Source organism: Pongo abelii, chromosome 2 (genome assembly GCF_028885655.2).
Source record: "Pongo abelii isolate AG06213 chromosome 2, NHGRI_mPonAbe1-v2.0_pri, whole genome shotgun sequence".
Taxonomy (NCBI): domain Eukaryota; kingdom Metazoa; phylum Chordata; class Mammalia; order Primates; family Hominidae; genus Pongo; species Pongo abelii.
In genome coordinates, this window is record NC_085928.1 from 160130387 (window position 1) to 160153200 (window position 22814).

Consider the following 22814-nt stretch of genomic DNA (forward strand, 5'->3'; position numbering starts at 1 on the left):
AAGAGGTATCTGCATTCCCATGTTAATTGCAGCAGTATTCACAATGGCCAAGATTTGGAATCCACATAAGTGTCCATCAACAGATGAATGGGTAAAGAAAATGTAGTATATATACACAATGGAATACTACTTAGTGATTTTTTAGAAAGGAATAATATTCCATTATTCATGGCAACATGGATAACTCCGGAGGGCTTTATGTTAAGCAAAATAAGTCAGGCACAGGAAGGTAAATACTGCATGTGGAAGCCAAAAGAGTTGATCTCATACAAGTAGAGGTAGAAGAATGGTTACTAGAGGCTGAGAAAGAGCAGGGAAGGAGGATAGCTGCTTTTTGTGATGGAAACGAAAGCACATATAGATAGGAGGAATAAGATCTAGTGTTTTTATTGCACTATAGGGTGACTACAATAAAACAACAACTTATATATTTTCAAATAGCTAGAACAGATTTTAAATCTTCTCAACACAAATAAATGATAAATGTTTAAGGTGATGGATATGATAAATATCCTGGGTCATTCATTACACATTGTATACATGTACAGAAATATCACACTGTACTCCATAAATATGTATAATTATTACATGTCAATTAAAAATAGTTAACGATGACTGATAAAAGAAAAAATGGTTAAAATGATAAATTTTTGTTATATATTTACCATAATTTTAAAAATGCAAAAAAATTAATTCAAAAAGCCAAAGTGCCACATAAGAACCCTACACTTTTTTTCTTTATACTTGGGTCTAAAAACAGTCCTATACCGGCCAGGTATTGTGGCTCACACCTGTAATCTCAGCACTTTGGGAGGCAGAAGCAGGCAGATCACTTGAGGTCAGGAGTTCAAGACCAGCCGGGCCAACATGGTGAAACCCCATCTCCACTAAAAATACAACAATTAGTTGGGCATGGTGGCTTATGCCTATAATCTTAGCCACTTGGGAGGCTGAGGCAGGAAAATCACTTGGATCTGGGAGGTGGAGGTTACCTGCACTCCAATCTGGGCAACAGAGTGAGACTCTGTCTCAAAATAAATAAATAAATGAATTTATTAATAATAAAAACAGTCCTATTAGACAGTAGATATTAATTATTTTTTATTTCCTCTTCCTCTTCCTCCTCCTCCTCCCTTCTTCTTCTTCCTCTTCTTCCTTCCCCTCTCCCTCCCCTTCCCCCTCCCCCTTCCCCTCCCTCTCCTTCTCCTTTGTTTTGTTGTTGAGACAGGGTCTCATTCTGTCACCCAGGCTGAGGTTTGCAGTGCTGCAATCATGGCTCACTGCAGCCTTGACCTCCCAGGACCAAGTGATTCTCCCACCTCAGCCTCTCAAGTAGCTGGGACTACAGGCACAAGCCACCACGCCTGCCTAATTTTTTCTATTTTTCGTACAGGTGGGGTTTTGCCACATTGCCCAGGCTGGTCTCGAACTCCTGGGCTCAAGTGATCCACCTGCCTCAGCCTACCAAAGTACTAGGATTACAGACTCAAGCCACTGCACCAGGCCAGAAATAATAATGTTTTTATTTTTGTTGAGAGAAAAAAGCCCAGAAAGAGTGGTTGACCCACCTGAGGCCACACAAAAATAAAACCTAGGTAGTCTGCCTCAGCATCTGCTTTCATAAATGCCAACTAAATAACATTCTCTCAACAAGGAGAGATGAATTCAATAAGAAAATGCTCCTTGTCAATTCAGGACACCACTGCTGTCCTACAGATAGGAAGACACTCTGCCTCTCTTTGACCCTGTGAATATAGCTAAAGTCTCGAAATATATGCAAGAATATCCCATAAGAGAAAATGAGCAGCAGCTGTGTGTTCGATCTGAGAAAGGGACAAACAGGGATAAGCTTACATTTCATCTGAGAAATTTGGGGCGAATGCAAAAGCTCAGAATGAAGTTTTTCTGGAATGTTGTTGGTATCATCCTGCACAAAGTCAAAAGGATGAATAGAAAAAAATCATCAAGATCTCCTTTAACTCTATGATTCTTTTGTTAACTAAGATTAGTTGCATTCTCAGGAACTTAAACTGAGGTTGGCAGAAGCCCCTGGGGTTACCAATTCACCTGATAACAGGAAAGAAGAGATGAAATTGTGGTCATGGAAAACTACCACAGTGTGCATGTGGAATACACAGGAGTGGAGCCAGGACCGAGACAAGACTGAAGTCGAGGCAAGTATCATTACCTCATTTTGATTTTAGGTTTTAGATATTTTTATGGTTTCCAAATTTCCTACAATGAAAACATATCACCACTTTATTCAGGAAAAAAGTACAACTTCTCTTTTCAAATCTGTAGCAATTATCTCTTAATCAATTTTAGTGCGAAGATGAACAGTCCCTGTTAAATGTAATGAAAACTCACAGACTGTTGTATATTTTTTCCATATTAAAGAAAAATAAAACTAAATCCCCAATTTGCACCATGCATTAAAATAAATTTCAGATACATTAAAGAATAAATGTTTACGCCGGGCACAGTGGCTCACACCTATAATCCCAGCACTTTGGGAGGCTGAGGTGGGCAGATCACTTGAGGTCAGGAGTTTGAGACCAGCCTGGCCAACATGGTGAAGCCGTCTCTACAAAAAATACAAAAATTAGCCTGGCGTAGTGGCGCGTGCTTGTAAGTCCAGCTACTTGGGAAGCTGAGGCACAAGAATTGCTTGAGCCCAGGAGGTGGAGGTTGCAGTGAGCCGAGATGAGCCACCGCACTCCAGTCTGGGCGACAGAGCGAGACTCTTTCTCAAAAAACGGAGAAGAATACTAAGATAAACATAGAATATTTGTATATTTCTAGATGAGAAAGGCCTTTCTTAACACGACACCAATGCCAAAAATCATACGGAGTTGGCAATTTACTGGCAGTTCTACATCCATAAACTAAAACCACTGAAATAAACAAAGGTTCTGGAAAAATATTAATAAAAATGTGTAAATGTTACAGATAACAATGACTTTAAAACCCAATAAAAAATCAAATATCTAATTTTTTAAAGGCAAAGAACATGAACAAAAAAACTACAGAATACAAAGGACCAAGAAAGCTATGAAAATTTGTTTCAATATCATTAATAGTTTTAAAAAATTGAAAACAAAAATGTGTTATTTTTCACACCTTATGTTGGCAAAGATTAAAACCCTTCATTTTCCCCACTCTACTAACCACTCCCACCAAAGCGCCCATGGAAGTGGTGACTCTGCTACTTCTGCATTATATGGGAACCACTGCCCGTAGCCATAGTGCTGGCTGGGCATGCAGTTGTCCCCTATTTTTTATGGCAAAGGTGAGGAGATGGTACCCTTAGCGAGTGGTTTAATAAAGCAGCATCCTGCAGAAACAACTGGGGACCTCATAAGATGCTGGTAGTAGTGTTCATTAGTAGAAGCACTTTAGAAAACTGACAGATGCAGAGGCTCACGCCTGTAATCCCAAGCACTTTGGGAGGCTGAGGCGGGCAGATCACCTGAGCTCAGGAGTTTGAGACCAGCTTGGGCAACATGGTGAAACCACATCTCTACAAAAAAATACAAAAATTTGCTGGGTGCGGTGGCTCATGCCTGTAATCCCAGCACTTTGGGAGGCCAAGGTGGGTGGATCACAAGGTCAGGAGTTCGAGACCAGCCTGGCCAACATGGTGAAACCCCGTCTGTACATAAAAATACAAAAATTAGCCGGGCGTGGTGGCAGGCGCCTGTAATCCCAGCTACTTGGGAGGCTGAGGCAGGAGAATGGCGTGAACCCGGGAGGCAGAGCTTGCAGTGAGCGGAGATCGCGCCACTGCACTCCAGCCTGGGAGACAGCAAGACTCCGTCTCAAAAAAAAAAAAATTGGCTGGGTGTGGTGGCACATGCCTGTAGTTACGGCTACTTGGGAGGCTGAGGTGGGAGGCTGGCTCGAGCTCCAGAGGCAGAGATTGAAGTGAGCCATGATCGAGCCACTGCACTACAGCCTGGGTGACAAAGCCAGATCCCTGTCTCGAAACAAACAAACAAACAAAAACCTGTTTGACAATGTCCACCAAAGCTAAACTTATTCATACCCTATGACTCAGCATTTCCAGTCCTGGTTATAGCCACAACAGAAATGAGTACTTAATATATACCCAAAAAGTAATGTACAAGAATATTTACAACTTCAACAGCTCTTCATGGTAAAATCACTCAACAGACTAGAAATAGAAGTGGACTTTCTTCAGCAAGCTAAAACTGATTATAAACAAAAACAACAACAACAAACATGAACTTCATCAATCTGATAAAGAACATCTACAAAATACCCACAGCTAAAATCATTCTTAATGGTGAAGGACAAATGTTATTTTCCTAAGATCAGGAACAAGACAAAGATGTCCACTCTCAACACTTCTATTCAACACTACACAGAAAGTTCTAGCCTCCGAGCAGTGAGGCAAGAAGTAAAAGGAAGTAAAAGGCATACAGATTGGAAACAAGTAAACCTCTCTCTATTTGTAGACAGTACGATCCTGTAGGTAGAACATGCTACGGATTCCACTAAAAAACTACTGGAACTAATTAAAAAGTTCAGTAAAGTAGCAGGACACAAAATCAATATACAAAATCAATTGTATTTCTACAGAGTAGCACTGAGCCAACGGAAAATGAAACTGAGAAAACAATTCCATTTACAAGTACATCAAAAAGAGTAAAATACTTGGGAGTAAATTTAACAAAAATGTACACTCAACACAAACATTGTTGAAAGAAATTAAAGAAGACCTAGTTAGATGGAAAGTATCCTATTTTCATGGATTGGAAGATTTAATATTTAATTTAAAATAGCAATGTTTCCACAAACTGATCTATGGATTCAATGCAATCACTGTCAAAATACAAGATGGTTTTTTGTAGAAATTGAAAAATTCATATGGAATTACAAGGGACCCAGAATAGCCAAAACAATCTTGATAAAAAGTAAAGTTGGGCCAGCACTTTGGGAGGCTGAGGCAGACAGATCACTTGAGTTCAGGAGTTCAAGACCAGCATGGCTAACATGGTGAAACCCCATCTCTCCTAAAAATACAAAAATTAGCCAGGTGTGGTGGCATGGGCTGTAATCCCAGCTACTCAGGAGGCTGAGGCAGGAGAATCACTGAACCCAGGTGGTGGAGGTTGCAGTGAGCCAAGATTGTGCCACCACACTCCAGCCTGGGTGACAGCAAGGCTCTGTCTCAAAAAAAAAAAAAAAAAAAAAAAGAATAAAGTTGGACAACTCAAACTTCCTGATTTCAAAACTTACAACAAAGCAACAAAGCTACAGTAATCAAGATAGTGGTGCTGGCATAAAGCTAGACCTACAGATGAATTGAAGTGAGAGTCCAGAAACAAACTCTCACAATGATGTTCAACTGATTTTGACAGGGGGCCAAGACAATTCAATGGGAAAAGAATAGTCTTCAACAAATGATGATGAGACAACTGGATAGTCACATGAAGAAGAATGAAATTTGACCCCTACCTTACAATATATACAAAAATTAACTCAAAAATGGAACAAAGACCTAAATGTAAGAGCTAAAACTATAAAACTCTTAGAAAAAAACGTAGCCATAAATCTTGTGACTTTGGGTTGGTTACATACGATGCCAAAAGTACAAACAACAAAAGAAAAATTAGAGAAGGTAAACATTATCAAAATTTTTAAATTTGGGGCATCAAAGGACACTACCGAAAAAGTGAAAAGATTAGTTAGCCAGGTTTGGCTAACTGTAGTTCCTGTAGTTCCAGCTACTTGGAAGGCTAAGGCAGGAGGATCACTTGAGCCCAGGAGTTTGAGGTTGCAGTGAGCTATGATTGCACCACTGCACTACAGCCTGGGCAACAGAGCAAGACCCTGTCTCCAAATGAATTAATTTAATTAAAGTTAAAAAATAAAGTGAAGAGAAAACCCACAGAATGAGATAAAAATTTGACAAATTGTATATTTGATAAGGGACTTATATCTAGAATATATAAGAAACTATTACAATTCAATAAAAAAAAGGCAAACTACCCATTTTTTAAAAAATAGGCGAATGATCTAAAGAGACATTCTCCAAAGAAGATATGCAAATAACCAATGAGCAAACAAAAAGATGCTCAATAGCATTAGCCATCAGGAAAATGTACACCAAAACCACAGTAAGATACCACTCACACCTTCTAGGATGGCTAAAATAAAAAAGACAGATAACAAGCTTTGGTGAAGATGTGGGTAAATTGGAATCCTCATACACTGCTGGTGGGTGTTGGGGACAAGCCCCTCAAAATCTGGCCATAAACTGGCCCCAAAACTGGCCATAAATAAAATCTCTGCAGCACTGTGACATGTTCATAATGGCCATAACGCCCATGCTGGAAGGTTGTGGGTTTACCGGAATGAGGGCAAGGAACACCTGGCCTGCCCAGGGCGGAAAACCACTTAAAGGCATTCTTAAGCCACAAACAATAGCATGAGCGATCTGTGCCTTAAGGACATGCTCCTGCTGCAGCTAACTAGCCCAACCTATTCCTTTAATTCAGCCTATCCCTTCGTTTCCCATAAGGGATACTTTTAGTTAATTTAGTATCTATAGAAACAATGCTAATGACTGGCTTCAGCAGGTAGGAATGTAAAACGGTGCAGATGCTTTGGAAAATAGTTTGACAACTCCTGAACCAGTTAAATATAGTTACCATATGATCTAGCAATTTCACGCTTACATATATATCCAAGAGAAATGAAAACATATTTCTACTCTCCACACAAAAACTTGTATACAAATGTCCATTGCAGCATTATTCACAATTGCCAAAAGGTGGAAACAACTCAAATGCCCATCAGCTAATGAATGGATAAATAAAATGTGGTATACTCAATATTTTTCAGCAATAAAAGGAAATGAGGTACTAATGTATGCTACAACATGAATGAACCTTGAAAACATGCCAAGAAGCCAGTCACAAGGACAAAATATTGTAATTCCATTTATATGAAATTTTCAGAATAGACAGATCTATAGAGAGAAAGTGGATTAATGGTTTCCTGGGGCTGGGGAAATGGGGTGATCAGGGTGGGGGTGAAAAAGAACAAACTCTTGCTACATGCAACAGTGTAGATGAATCTAACAGACATAGTGTTGAGTGAAAGAAGCCAGACACAAAATAGTACATACTGCATGATTCCATTTATACAAAGTTCAAGAACAGGTAAAACCATTCAATGGCAAGAGAGTCAGCAGTTACCTCTGGGGGTACTGGCTGGGAGTAGGAATAAGGCAGCCTTTTGTGGTTACGGGAATGCTCTATTATCTTGATCTGGAAGGTGGGTACAAGAGTGAGTGTGTTCACGAACATATATGTATGTTCGTGAATACATATATGTTAAAGAATTCATTTAGTTGTACACTGAATATTTGTTCACTTTACTATGTAAGTTCAAGCACAATAACAAAAATTGTATAGATAAAATAAAAAGTGCTATCCCACCAATCTAGTTAGCTTGGGAACTTCCCTATAACTGAAGCAAACTGGATCAAAATGCTTCTCTCCTCTTCTCCAGGGCCACATAGTCTGCGTATTTTTAACTTTTCCTCTTCATAGCTGCCTTCGATTGTCACTAACTGATTTCAGAGAAACCTTGAGGCAGAGAAACCTTGTGGCTTCAGGGAATGCCGGAACTTGGACCTTTAGGTCTCAGAACCCCTCTAAAAAGGTTTTCCTTTATGGCTGAGGCCTCTTTCTCTTTCCAATTGAAAGCTTATCAGGAAGGAGGGTTCCCAGGAAGCAAGCTGGGCAGGCCTACGTATTTGAAGTCTCAAAGAGTCATATAATTAACACTCCTTTGTATTGCCTGGGTTTTCCTCTCATTATTCAGTAACCACGCCCTTTTTATAACATTTATGATGTTACCTGCACATATACTCACTGGGAAACAATGTGAAGTTAAGCCTAGATCTGTGACTAACACCATAAAAGCAAAACAAACACTCTACCTCATGGGAGTGCTGCTAAAAAGACCCAAAGACATATTTTTAAAATATTTACAATAAGAGCAATACCATAACCAGATAACATAGATGAAAACTTTATAAACTGAAAGAGGTCACACAAATGACCAAGACATAGTTTTAATTATATCATGGAAATCTCCAAAAATTATGGTCATCTATAAAGTAAGTGAAAGCACTGGAACAGCTTCCTCCAAATGAGCCTTGTAAATGGATCTATTAATAACACACTCCAAAAGTTCCACTCTTAAGTCTGAAAATAAACCAAGCCAATATTAAGTGAAAAGTAACCTCTGGTAAAACTGATACACCACTTTAGGTAGCTGCAGCCATGCAAACGTTTGATATCAAAGTATCTGAAAAGTATAGCATTCACCACTTGTCGAAGCACCGACCTGGGACTTGCAGCATCAGCTTCACTTGAGAACCTGTTAGAGATGCACATTCTCAGGCCCCAACCCAGGCCCACTGAATCAGAAACTCTGGGAATGGGGTCCCCAGCACTCCAGGTGTTGTTGTTGTTGTTGTTGTTGGTTTTTTTTTTTTTGAGACGGAGTCTCGCTCTGTTGCCCAGGCTGGAGTGCAGTGGCGCAATCTCGGCTCACTGCAAGCTCCACCTCCCGGGTTCACGCCATTCTCCTGCCTCAGCCTCCCGAGTAGCTGGGACTACAGGCGCCCGCCATCATGCCCGGCTAATTTTTTTTATTTTTAGTAGAGACAGGGTTTCACCGTGTTAGCCAGGATGGTCTTTATCTCCTGACCTCGTGATCCGCCCGCCTCGGCCTCCCAAAGTGCACTCCAGGTTTTAATTACCCCTCGGGTGATTGTGGTGCACGCTCAAGTTTGAGAACCTCAGCTGTACCCAATTACTTTAGGTGGGCAAGGGCTTTCTAGAAGATCAAACACTTCAAACACCTGGCTTCAGCTCACAAGCACGGGACAAAAGCTCTCGGTCCTCTTCCTTGTTCTCCGCGGGGTTTGTAGTATGAATCTCAGGTCACAAACTCGGACTTACTGTCACCTTAATTCAGACCCTCCTCCCGGAGTGATCTAGGTCGTGTGTCGTCTCTCCTCCTCCGCTGTTGCAGCGCAGATGGAAATGGAATGGGTCTCGCTTGCAGTCTGTCACGACCTCCACTGACTTCTTCGGGGTGGTCGCTAGCGGTGGTCCTAAGGCGCTCATCCTCCACACCTCGCTGGGGGACCGGCGATCTCCTCCAAAGGGTCGCCCCAAACCCCGCCCGCGCCACCCCCAGCCCCAGGGGACCAGCAGCTCGCAGCTCCGCTCTCCCACCCTCAACAATGCCGGGTTTCCTCGTTTCTCTGGCTTTTACAAGAGGTCGGGAGAACGTTTGAATTGTGGTTGCTTCTTCTTTTAGTCTTGCAACATTTCTGAAAGCCCTACGGAACCGAAATTTGGAGAGAACACAAATCAACAAGTCCAAAAATTATCTTGCCACAGGATAGTAGATGCTTCCTACCATTACCTAAGTAATCTGACATCATATATTATTTAATACACTTCAGGGTTATACATTAGGGTAAAATGTGAAAGCTTGCAACTAATAATTACAGCAATAAGCAAACACGTGTTTTTCCTCTTTAGTTTTGCTTTTTAAAATTATCAAATCATTATTATGGACACAGTAATCAAAATATAAACAATTTAGCCTAGGAAATTTAGCAAGACCCCATCTCTACAAAAAGTAAAACAATTACCTGGGTGTGGTGGCTGGTACCTGTAGTCCCAGCTACTCCGAAGCCTGAGGTGGGAAAATTGCTCCAGCCGGGGAGGTAGAGGCTACAGTGAGCTGATCACACCACTGCATTACAGCCTGGGCAACAGAGACCTTGTCTCAAAACAAGCAAACGAACAAATATATTATACATTTTTTTTAAAACACCCACATAACCCTATCACAAAAAAATCCACCAAGCTAATATTTTCATATTCCTTTCCCATTTTAGTATGTATATATCAGTACATGTATTTTATGTCCTGCCCTTCTCACTTATTATTGATTTCCATGTTACCAAGTCTCCTTGTTTCCATATAAGCTTTATGAAATTAATTTACAGGAACTACATGACACTGATTATAATATGCACATATCCTTCAACCTGTTAATTCCACTCCTCAGATTCTACTTAAGTATTCAGAGCAAAATTATCAGCTTTTCTCCCCCATAAGTTTTTCATTTCTTCCCACATTTAGAGGAAACAGAATGCTTTCCACATTTTACTGCACCCCCTGGCTCTCTTCTGCTCAGTAACAGCAACTGTCTCAGTCAAGGGCCTCTCTGTGGAACACTGTTGTTGCTTCACAGACAAAGCCATAAAATCAGTGAAAAGCAGAGCCAGCTGCTTGCCCACTGCTAGAGGAAGAGGTCATCTCTCTTGCATTTTATCCCACCTCAAAACATATTATCCCTCTAACGCCTTTAGAGTTCCCTGGGCTGGGCATACAGAGGTGTCCCCAAAGTGCTTTCAGAACTCTGATAATATAGGAGCAAAATCTGCTGAATCTTCCTTCCTAGAAACAAAAGTGATAAGGCCCAACCTTGAAATCTAGATGAAAATCCTGAATGTAACTTCATCTTTCAAGCTTCTGCAGTGGTTTCCAAAATGCATTTCACAGGGAGCTGTTTGGCATAGGTCGATGGAGAATGGATTTTCTGTTCCCAGAACCTTAAAATATTTATACTGTGTGCATATTCCACAAATCAACAATAGCCCCCTACTGCCCATCACCAATTCTTCCATAAATAGATAAAGCACCTGATAGGTAACTTGCCAAGAGTGACTAGAATCAAGTATTCATTTAATGGCCCCTTAGAGTTTCTCAGAAGTTTCTGGAGAAAATGGGAAGAATGATGTTCAAATGCAGTCAGGTGTCACTTAACAGGAACATCTGAGAAATACATCACAATTTTACCATTATGTGAACATCTTACACTGTACTAAACCTAGATAACATAGCCTACTACACACTTAGGCTACATGGTATAGCCTATTGCTTCTAGGCTATAAACCCATACAGCATATTGCTGTACTGAATGTGGTAGGCAATTGTAACACAATGGTAACTATTTGTGTATCTAAATATATATAAACATAGAAAAGTTGATGCATTGCATTATGACATTATGATGGCTTATGACAGCTATGATGCTACTAGGAAATAGGAATTTTTCAATTTCATTATAATTTGATAGGACCACCGTCATATATGTGGTCAAATGTTGACCAAAACATTACTATACAGTACCTGACTATAGTTCCTTTGCTTTATCCCTGACTCCTACTCCAAAGTTTGGCTCTATCAACTGAGCAAAAGATAGAGTAAAAAATACTGTTTTCTTTCACTATGAAGGTAAAATATATAACAAAGTCTTCTCTGAAAAATTCCTATAAAATCCAAGGTTAGAACATTTGGAAATAGCAAAAAAGATTATTGGGTATCTCAAATGGAAAACTAAGCACTATTTAGAACCCACGTTTCAGGTTATCTGATTGTACCTTTCCATTGCTTTTGAATTATTTTACAACCCTGTAAATTGTCAGTAAGTGATAACAATGCAAAGTTAGTGTTGTTTACAAAGACATTTTGTTAGAGATCCAATTTTCTGCCCCCTGTTGAAAAAGTCAGTTTCTCCATCCATTTGTAAATTGATTTCAGTATTGCTTTGCTCCACATAAATGTGTGCTTCTTTGACTTCTCCTTTGAACTCGTTGTTTAACATCTTACTATTTCTTCATTTATAATGACTTAAATAAAATCTTTAACACATGTTCATTTTATATCTGTATAGAGTCATAATTTTACCCCTTTGTGAAAATCATCCTTGGCCAGGCACAGTGACTCATGCCTATAATTCCAGCACTTTGGGAGGCCAAGGCGGGAGGATCACTTGAGCCCAGGAGTTTGAGACCAGCCTGGACAACATAGTGAAACCTCATCTCTACAAAAAATAAAAATAGAAATAAAAATTAAAAATTAGCCAGATGTGATGGCACATGCCTGTAGTCCCAGCTACTCAAGAGGCTGAAGGGGGAGAATTGCTTGGAGGTCAGGGCTGCAGTGAGCCGTGATTGTGCCACTGCATTCCTGCCTGACTGACAGAGCAGTGCCACTGTGACACAGTGTGCCACTGCATTCCTGCCTGTCTCAAAAAAAAAAAAAAAAAAAGTGAAAAACATCCTTTAACAACGCCAAACCTTCCAATTTCAATAAGAGGACTAGGAAAATCTACCCTTACATTCAAAGAATTGCTAAATAAAATACAACAATAATCCTCTTGAGTAGCTAAACTCACAAGTTATAAAGGAGAATCTCCAAGTGCCAGAGTGAAGAAGGAATGAAACACTGAGCACAGCAGATAATCCTGTGGCTGTCCTAGAAGCTACAAAGGGACTAGAGATAAACTCTTGAATCCACAAAGGTTAGGGAGGTGAAGGTGAATAAATTGAGATCTTTGAGTTAAAAAGTGGACCAGCATGAAATGTATCTACCAAGTCAGAAAGATGCTTAGGAAGCTTATCTTCCTCTTTTCTGGACTTTGGAGTCCAGAAAATAAAATTTATTTATTTATTTGAATTTTAAAACCTTGGGTCTAATTACCTCACCTCAGATCTGGTGTAAAATTATTGTTATCATTATTATTTGAGACAGAGTCTTGCTCTGTTGCCCAGGCTGGAGTGCAGTGGCACAATCTCAGCTCACTGCAACCTCTGCCTCCTGGGTTCAAGTGATTCTCCTGCCTCAGCCCCCCCAGTAGCTGGGATTATAGGTGCCTGCCACCACACCCGGCTAATTTTTGTATTTTTAGTAGAGACAGGGTTTCTCCATTTTGGCCAGGCTGGTCTCAAATTCCTGACCTCAGGTGATCCACGCACCTAAGCCTTCCAAAGTGCTGGGATTACAGGTGTGAGACACCACACCCAGTCTGGTGTAAAAATTTTAGAATCCAAGAACTTTAACCCCCAAACCTCGGCTGAAAAATTAACATAAAATAATGTGAGATTAGCAATATCCTTGGGTCCCATGGCTCTTTGCAAAGCCAATGCCCATTTATGAAAGAATATTTCTACAACTCAAACCACTGACAATTTTCAAGGAAAACACAGCCCCCACTAAAGATGGCCTACTGTAAAAAATTGTTAAAGCACAATGAATTATTCCACCATAAGTGAGAGTCAGTAAACACAAGTACCAAAACTTGAGACAATAAAAAAAAACTGGAAGAAAATAAAATAATTATGTTTAAAATTATTAAAAACGTGTTTTTTAAAAAATCACAACCTCTGGTCTGAAGAAAGCCAAATTTAAAAAAAGATAATAAAAAAAAGAAAAAGAAAAACCAAAGAAAATAAGACCTTATTTAAAAAACAAGCAAAATTGCAGAAAAAGTCTTAAAAGGAATCAAATAGAAATTTTAGAAGTTGGCCGGGCATGATGGTTCATGCCTGTAATACCAGCACTTTGGGAGGCCAAGGTGGGTGGATCACTTGAGGTCAGGAGTTTGAGACCAGCCTGGCCAACATGGAAAAACTCCGTCTCTACTAAAAATACAAAAAGTAGCCAGGCGTGGTGGCGGGCGCCTGTAATCCCAGCTACTCGGGAAGCTGAGGCAGGAGAATTGCTTGAACCTGAGAGGAGGAGGTTGCAGTGAGCCGAGACTGTGCCACTGCACTCCAGCCTGGGCAACAAAGCAAGATCCTGTCTCAAAAAAAAAAAAAAAAGAAATTTTAGAAGTGAAAAGGAATTATTGGAACTTCAAAGCCACAAAAGATGAGCAAAACAACCCATTAGACCAAACTAAAGAGATCATTATCAAGCTAGGAGGCAGATGAGAAAATGACCCGAAATATTGCTGAGAGATAAAAAGAAGAGATTGTGACAAAGAGATTAGGAAACATAAAGACAACACGAGAAGGTTAAAGATATTTTAATAGGAATTCTGGAGGGAAAGAAGAAAGAGAATTCTGGAGGAAAAGAGAGAGAAATTTGAAGAGATGAGCTAGGCACACAGTGGCTAGCACCTGTGGATCACTTGAGGCCAGGACTTCAAGACCAGCCTGGGCAACATAATGAGACTCCCGACTCGACAAAAAAAAATTTAAAAATTAACCGGGAGTGGTGGCACAAGCCTGCAGTCCTAGCTATTTGAGAGGCTAAGGTGGTAGGATGGCCTGAGCCTGGGAGGTCAAGGCTACAGTAAGCCCTGATGGTGCCAATACACTCCAGCCAGAGAAACAGAGAGAGACTTTGTCTCTGAAAAATAAAATAAAACAAAGAAATAAAAACAAAGAAATTTGAAGAGATAAAGGGCAGAAAAGTTTCTAGCCTTGGTGAAAGACATAAACCCTAGATTCAAAGATCACTATGTTCACAAAGTCAGAAAAGTAAAAAATAGACCTACTGTTCCACGTAACTTAGTGAAACTTCAAAACACCAAAATCAAAGATAAAGTACTTTTAATACTTAAAGACCCTGAGAAAAAATATATATTACAAAGAAGGACAATAAACTGGCTAGGCACAGTGGCTCACACCTGTAATCCCAGCAATTTGGGAGGTCGAAATGGGCAGATCATTTGAGGTCACGAGTTCCAGACCAGCCTGGCCAACATGGTGAAACCCCCATCTCTTCTAAAAACACAAAAATGAGCAGGGTGTGGTGGCACACACCTATAGTCCCAGCTACTCAGGAGGCTAAGGTGGGAGGATCACTGAGTCCAGAGGGGTTGAGGCTGCAGTGAGCCGTAATTGTGCCACTGCACTCCAGCCTTGGTGACAGAGCAAGACTCTGTCTCAAAAAAAAAAAAAAAAAAAGAAGGACAATAAAACAGATAACTGACTTTGTAACAGTAATAATAGAGACACCAGGAAATAATCTGATCGGCGACCATGACGACTCGAGACCAGCCTGGGCAACGTGATGAAATCCCATCTCTACAAAAAATACAAAAATTAGCCGAATGTGGTGGCATGCACCTGTAGTCCCAGCTATTAGGAAGTCTTAGGTGGGAGGATCACTGAGTCCAGGGACGTTGAGGCTGCAGTGAGCCACAATCACGCCACTGCACTCCAGCTTGGGCGGCAGAGTGAGACCCTGTCTATAGATAAATAAATAGAATAACATCTCATGGCTGAGGGAAAATTATTGTCAGCCTAGAAGTGAATACCCAACTCATTCAAGAGAGAAGGCAAATTAAAACATTTTCATACAAAGAGATGAAAGAACTTGTCACTGATAGTTGCTGAAAGAACACTAAGGAATGTACTTCAGGAAAAAGAAAATGGAACCCAGAAAGAATAAGATGCAAGAAGGAATGATAAGCAACGTAAAAACAAAAAAAAAAGCACATGCTTATAAAAAACAATAATAATAGCTAATTTGGGCAAAAATACTAGATGACATTAATGTAAAATATGGAAGAGATAATTGAAATCAAAGTATTTTACAGTCTTTGTTCAAGAAGAAAGTAGAAATAAAGATTCATTTTAGACTTCATCAAATATACCTGATTATGTTTAAAAGGTGTTTTTGAGAGAATAGAGATAGAGCGTGTAACTATGAAAAACACAGAGGGGAGAATATCATAAGGAAATCTCAAATGGACGCTCTCCCAAATGCGCCAGCATTCTCCCATATGCAGTATCAGGCCTCTCGTAACTGCTGTGCCCTACACACCACAGAGGGAGATAGAGACCCAGCCCTCCACCCAGCTCTGCCCAAGAACAAAGGTAAAAATAGGTATGGCGGTAAGAACGAGAATGAATCTGAAATGAGAATGAATCCGAGAAGGAGAATGGACCAGTAAGCTCAGATAATCTATATGTTGGCAAATGGACAGTTAGAAACAACATTGTTCTGTTTGTTTGTTTGTTTGAGATGGAGTTTCACTCTTGTCACCCAGGCTGGAGTGCAATGGCGCAATCTCAGCTCACTGCAACCTCCACCTCCCGGATTCAAGCAAGTCTCCTGTCTCAGCCAGGCTGGTCTCGAACTCCTGACCTCAGGTGGTCTGCCTGCCTCAGCCTCCCAAAGTGCTGGGATTACAGGCATGAGCCACTGCACCCGACTGAAACAATATGTTTTGTTGGTCAAAAGAGATTGAAGGAAAAAGTTTGGATAAAGACTTCGGACATTATATGGCTGGGCTTGCAAGACTACTAGACAACAAAGTTACATAATTTTACATTACATTACTAATAAAGCTGGACATCTAAAGGTCCAAGTTGAGCTTCCAGGACAAACCACTGTCAAAAGCAGGTTATGTCTCTATTCCAGGAGATGATGCCTAAATCCAATCAATGACACTGGAAATGATGAAGACACGAGGGATATTTAAATTGAACTCAACATTTTACATTCCAGTTTTTCAGAGAATTGCTGCACAATTTGGATGATAGCCACAATCCAGGAAGAAAACTTAAAAGATCATCAGAATGAGTGAAGTTTGTTAAAGCAGACTGATTATTGATGTTTGTTTTAAAATTGTATGTTTCTTTCACAATTTATGATACTGATTTACCTTAAGACAAATGTTAAACCTACTTGTTCTTTTGTCGTAAGGAATTTATTTGGATGAAAGACAATAACATCTGCTGTTTAGAGAAAAAAGGAGAAAATGTGTTGCTAGTTTTCCTGCTGTGACCACTTCACCTCCAGTAAATGGATGTTTTGAATAATTCTATGCCCTATAATTATCATGGACTATGTATAAACCCCCAGTTTTAACTAGTTTGTGTACTGATTAAGGTCCTAGGGGAGGCAGAAATCTGCATTTGATATCATAATGCATGGGTCTGGTTTCATATTTTAGTAGCTTGCGGCTATTTTTCTTTTTTACAAATGTTGATATTATTCACATTCTTCTCATAATCTTATGTTACAGAGCAAGACTGTGTCTCAAGAAAAAACAACAATCTTATGCTGTCACCACAAAAAAAAAATCAACAAAAAGGCATTTCTAAATACAGCTGTAGGAAGTTGGGTTTGAATTTGTAAGATTAGTAGTTGCGGAAATTGAACACTGGGGGGCAGCCAAATCATTATAAAAAATACTAACATTTATTCACTATTTAAAATATAATGTGAATGAAAAATTTCACAAAGAAGAGATTTTTGTAATCCTTTGCTAAATATGGAGTTTAAAACTTTTTATTTGGAAATAATTTCAAAGTTATAAAATGTTGCAAAATTTTTTTTTAAAGTACCAAAAACAGCCATATACCCTTTACCCAGATTTACCTATTTAACATTTTATACCATTCACTTCATTATTTTCTCTCTCTTTCTCTCTGGATATAATTATTTTCCTGAACTATTTGCAGGTAAGTTATATATGTCATGGGTCTTTACCCCTAAATATTTTGGCGTGTATTTCCCAATAATGGGGTTATTCAAAAGAGTCTATAAGGATTACATATATTATTTTCACAGTACAAAAGATTATGATAAAAATGTCATTTTTCCCCCCAAAAGCTACATGGTAAGCTACAGTTTTCTGTACTTCATGTAAATGTAAATTATGATTTCTAAGTGAAAAAACAATTTCATATTAATTTCTACAAATTAAGCCATTCTCAAATTATCCCTAAAGTGGGAGAGAGGAAAGAAATACAACTTAATCGCCACCAGTTTCTGAAATAGAAGAGCCACAGGTAAACACTACAGTTAAGAAAATGTTGCCGGGCATGGTGGCTCACACCTGTAATCCCAGCACTTTAGGAGGCTGAGATGGGTGGATCACTTGAGGTCAGGGGTTCAAGACCAGCCTGGCCAACATGGTGAAACCCTGTCTCTACAAAAATATAAAAATTAGCCTGGCGTGGTGGTGCATGCCTGTAATCCCAGCTACTTGAGAGGCTGAGGCACAAGAATTGCTTGAACCCAGGAGGCAGCGGTTTCTGTGAGCCGAGATTGCACCACTGCACTCCAGCCTGGGCGACAGGGCAAGACTCTGTCTCAAAAGAAAAAAAAAAAGAAAGAAAGAAAGAAGAACATGCCATGCTGGAAATCCCAAATCCCAATCAATCTAACAGAAGGAAGCTAAAAGTAAGCAAAATAATAAAAACTAAAATATACAGTAAACAGAAAGGCAATAAATATGATAGTAAAAATAAATCCAAAACATTACTAATTTTAATATATGCAGATGAATTAAACAGTATTTTTAAACTACATAAAAACATAATTATAATCCACGTTTATACTAGATACTTAAAACACAAGGACATAGAGAGATTGAACATAAACGAGGAGAAAAAAATACTGCGCAAACTGCATCCAAAAGAAGGTGAATACATACATTTATTACACATATTATTTGAATATATAAATATATATTTGAATATGTATTGTTCAGTATGTTTGAATGTATACAGTTGCCCTAGGTATCCATAGATTGGTTCCAAGACCCTGGCAAATACAAAAATCTGTGGATGCTCAAGTCCCTTATATAAAATGGCACAATATTTGAATATAACCTACTCGCATTCTCCCATGTGCTTTAAATCATCTTTAGATAACTTACAACATCTAACACAATGCCTACATATCATTTCATTCATGTAAATTCAACACAGTACTAGGCATGGCAAGTTCAAGTTTTCCCTTTTGAAACTTTATGGAATTTTGTTCTGAATATTTTCAATCTTTGGAGGGTTGAATTCACAGATGCACACAGATATGGAGGGCCAACTATGTATTTGGGTATATACATATATGTGTGTGTGCACGTATATCTATATATATATATATATACACTAAAGATTATATGTAACCGTAATATCAAATATAATAGACTGTAAGTGAAAAAGCACTATTACAGATTCGGATGGATGTTACATAATGAAAAAGAAATAATCTACCAGAGAGATATCTCTAAATTTGAATATACCTAAACGAGCCTCAAAATATTTAAAGAAAAATATACAGAAATATTGGAAGAAATTTACAAGTCCATAAACCTCTAGCAAAAAGTAAAAAACTGATAAGAATCTAGATGTAAATAACATAATTAACAACTTGAACAAAGAAACAAACACAGAACTGGCACCAAAAACTAGAGAATACACTTTTTAAATTATTATTATTATTATTATTATTATTTTGAGATGGAGTCTTGCTCTGTCGCCAGGCTGGAGTGCAGTGGTGAGAACTCAGCTCACTGCAACCTCTGCCTCCAGGATTCAAGCCATTCTCCTGCCTCAGCCTCCCGAGTAGCTGGGATTACAGGCACGCACCACCACGCCCGGCTAATTTTTGTATTTTTGGTAGAGATGGGGTTTCACCATGTTGGCCAGGATGGTCTCAATCTCCTGATCTCGTGATCCACCTGTCTCGGCCTCCCAAAGTGCTGGGATGACAGGCATGAGCCACCGCGCCCGGCCTATTATTTTTAATCATATATAGTACATTATAAAAAGTAACCACATAGGGATACCGTCACTCTGATACATTGCTGATGGGAACATAGAACAGAATAACCTCAATGGAAGGGAATTTGATAATACTGAACTGCATTTATCCTTTGGCTCAGAAATCTTACTTCCAAGAATTTATCCTAAAAACACACTTGCACAAAATGAAAAGATATAATACATAAGGTAATTTATTTCAGTTCTATTTGTAATGGCAAGAGACTGTAAAACTAATGTCTATGAATGGTGACTGGTTGAATAAATCACGGCACATCCTGATCATGGAGCTATAAAAAGAAGTGAGGAATATCTCTATACACTTACATGGGCTGATGCCCAGGAAATATATTTTTTGCTTTTGGTTTCCAGGATATATTTTAAGTGGAAAAAGCAAGATAAAGAAAAGGGTATCTGTGCAATCCTACCATTTATCTAAGAAAGTGAATATTTATATATCCATATCTCTATTATCTATCTCTTAATAAAAGCATAAAAGAAAGCGTTTTTTAAAAAGGTTATCTAAAACCCAAGAATTGTTCCCCTAGGTACATATCCAAGAGAAAAAAGAAATCACATATGTCCAATACAAAAACTTGTACATGAATGTTCATGGCAACATTATTCATAATAGCCCCCAAATGGAAACAATCCACATGTCCATCAACTGATGAATGGGGAAACAAATCAAAAAGAATGAAGTACTGATTCATGCTCTAAAATGAATGAGCCTTGAAAACATTATGTTAAGTAAAAGAAGTCAATCACAAAAGGTCACATACTGTATTATTCCGTTTATATGAAAAGTCCAGAGTAGGCAAATCTAGAGAGAAAGTAGATTCTGTGGTTGCTAAAGGTTAGGGGAAGGGGAACGGGCAATGAACATCAATAGGTATGGGGAAGGGAGTGACATACAAAGTTTATTTCTGGGGAAAGGAAATATTCTGAAATTTGGTAATAATGATGGTTGCATAGCTTTGTAAAATATACTAAAAACCACTGAAATGTACACTTTAAAAGGGTGAATGTTATGCTATATTAATCTCACAAAATATTGTAACCTTATCAATAGGAAGAGACAAGAAAGTAGAAAGAACAAGAATAGGAACTGAAGGCAGGCACGGTGGTTCACACCTGTAATCCCAGCAATTTGGGAGGCTGAGGTGGACAGTTCGCTTGAGCCCAGGAGTTGGAGACCAACCTGGCAACATGGTGAAACCCCATCTCAACACACACAAAAAAATTACAAAAAATTAGCCAGGCGTGGTGGCACACATCTATAATCCCAGCTACCCAAGAGGCTGAGGTGGGAGGATCACCTGAGCCCAAGAGGTAGAAGCTGCCTGTAGTGAGCTGTGATCATGCCACTGAACTCCACTCCACCCAGGGCAACAGAGTAAGACCCTGTCTCAAAGAAAGAAAACAAGAAATAAGAACTAGATTTCTCTGAATATACCTGGTTTAATAGATTTGATATTAAAACCAAGAAAATATAATATACAGTTACTAAACTGAATTAAAAATATAAAAGCAACCACTGAGATTCTCTTTCTGGCATGGCAACCTGAGGACCTCCATGGACCCACTCCACAATGAAACTGGTGAAAATCATTAAAAAACAAAATTTAAATTCTCTAGAAATGGTCTTAAGGCCATACAGCAAATGAAGAAACATTTATTCGAGAAAACCTACTAAAACTGGCCGGGCATGGTGGCTCATGCCTGTAATCCCAGCACATTGGGAGGCCGAGGCAGGCAGATCACCTGAGAGGTCAGGAGTTCAAGACCAGCCTGGCCAACATGGGGGAACCCCATCTCTACTAAAAAATACAAAAATTAGCTGGGCGTGGTGGTGCATTCCTATAGTCCCAGCTACTCGGGAGGCTGAGGCAGGAGAATTGCTTGAACCCTGGGGGAGGAGGTTGCAGTGAACCAAGATGATGCCTCTTGCACTCCAGCCTGGGTGACCGAGTGAGACTCCATCTCAAAAAGAAAAGAAAAGAAAAGAAAAGAAAACCTACTAAAACTAGTTAGGAACGGTAAGAGTCTATGGCATTTGAGTCATGACCAATTTCCTTCCCCTTCCATATTCAGAGTGATGGGAACCCTACTCCAGGTAGACACAGCCAAGAACACAGGGTTCCCTCTACCCTCACCTCCCATCTAGAGGGCTGTAGTATCTTCCCATCAGGGCAGCATGTCTCCATTTCTCCTCCTTTCGCAGCTACCTGTTGCAAAGGCTAAGTTCTGGGTGGTGTAGCCAAAAGGTGGGAGCCCCCTTCTTCTACCCAGCCCCCACTCGTGGGATACAGAATCTACTGAGAATACTGGGCCCAATCCCCATCATTCCAGCCCATTCATATAGCAAAGGTTCCATGCCAGCACAGGCAAGCCAAGAATACCAAGGGCTATAGAGCAGAAATTGAAGAAATTGAGTACAGAAAAACAATAGAGAGAATTAATAAACCTGAAAGTTGGTTCTTTTAAAAGAACAACAAAGTTGACAAACCTTTAGCTAGATTAACCAAGAAAAAGAGAGAAGGCTCAAATGAAAGAGGAAATGTTACCATTAATGTTACAAAATAATAATGATTATAAAGGAATATTGTGAACAACTGTATGCCAAGTAGATAACAGACAAAATGAACAAATTTCTAAAAAGACACAAACTACTAACACTGAATTAAGAAGAAACAAAAAATCTGAACAGATCTCTAACAAGTAAAGAAATTGAATTTGTGGGTGGGCACAGTGGCTCACACCTGTAACTCCAGCACTTTGGGAGTCTGAGGTGGGAGGATCACTTGAGCCCAAGAGTTTGAGACCAGTGTGGGCAATACAGCGAGGCCCCATCTCTACAAAACAAAAAGTAAATAATTAGCTGGGCATGGTGACATACACTTGTAGTCCCAGGTACTCAGGAGGCTGAGAAAGGAGGATTGCTTGAGCCCAGGAGGTCAAGGTTGCAGTGAGTCATGATCGTGCCACTGCACTCCAGCCTAGGTGACAGAGGAAGACCCTGTCTAAAGGTGGGGAAAAAAAGAAATTGAATTTGTGACAAAACAACTATCCACAAAGAAAAGCCTAGGCCCAGATGGCTTTATTGGTGAATTCTACAAAACATACAAAGAATTAATGCCAATTCTTCACAAGCTCTTCCAGGAAACAGAACAGAACAACTCCTGACTTATTCTATGAGACCAGTATTACCCTGATAACAAAACCTACACAACAAGAAATGAAAACTACACCAAGATCTCTTACAAACATAAATGTCAAAATTCTACAGAGATACTAGCAAACCAAAATCTCTACCTGAAAAAGGGCATCTACAAAAAACCCACAACTAACATCATACTTAATGGTAAACAACTGAATGTTTTCTTGTTCTTGT

General features: G+C 39.4%; 1 long non-coding RNA gene across 1 annotated transcript; it reads right to left on the minus strand.

Moving 5' to 3' along the window:
* Positions 1-364: 364 nt before the first annotated feature.
* LOC134761115 (uncharacterized) lies at positions 365-13706 on the minus strand. Its single transcript, XR_010139365.1, has 2 exons — positions 9710-13706; positions 365-9391 (listed from the first exon to the last, which is right to left on the minus strand). It is a non-coding gene; the product is annotated as an uncharacterized LOC134761115 (long non-coding RNA).
* Between the last annotated feature and the right edge of the window lie 9108 nt (positions 13707-22814).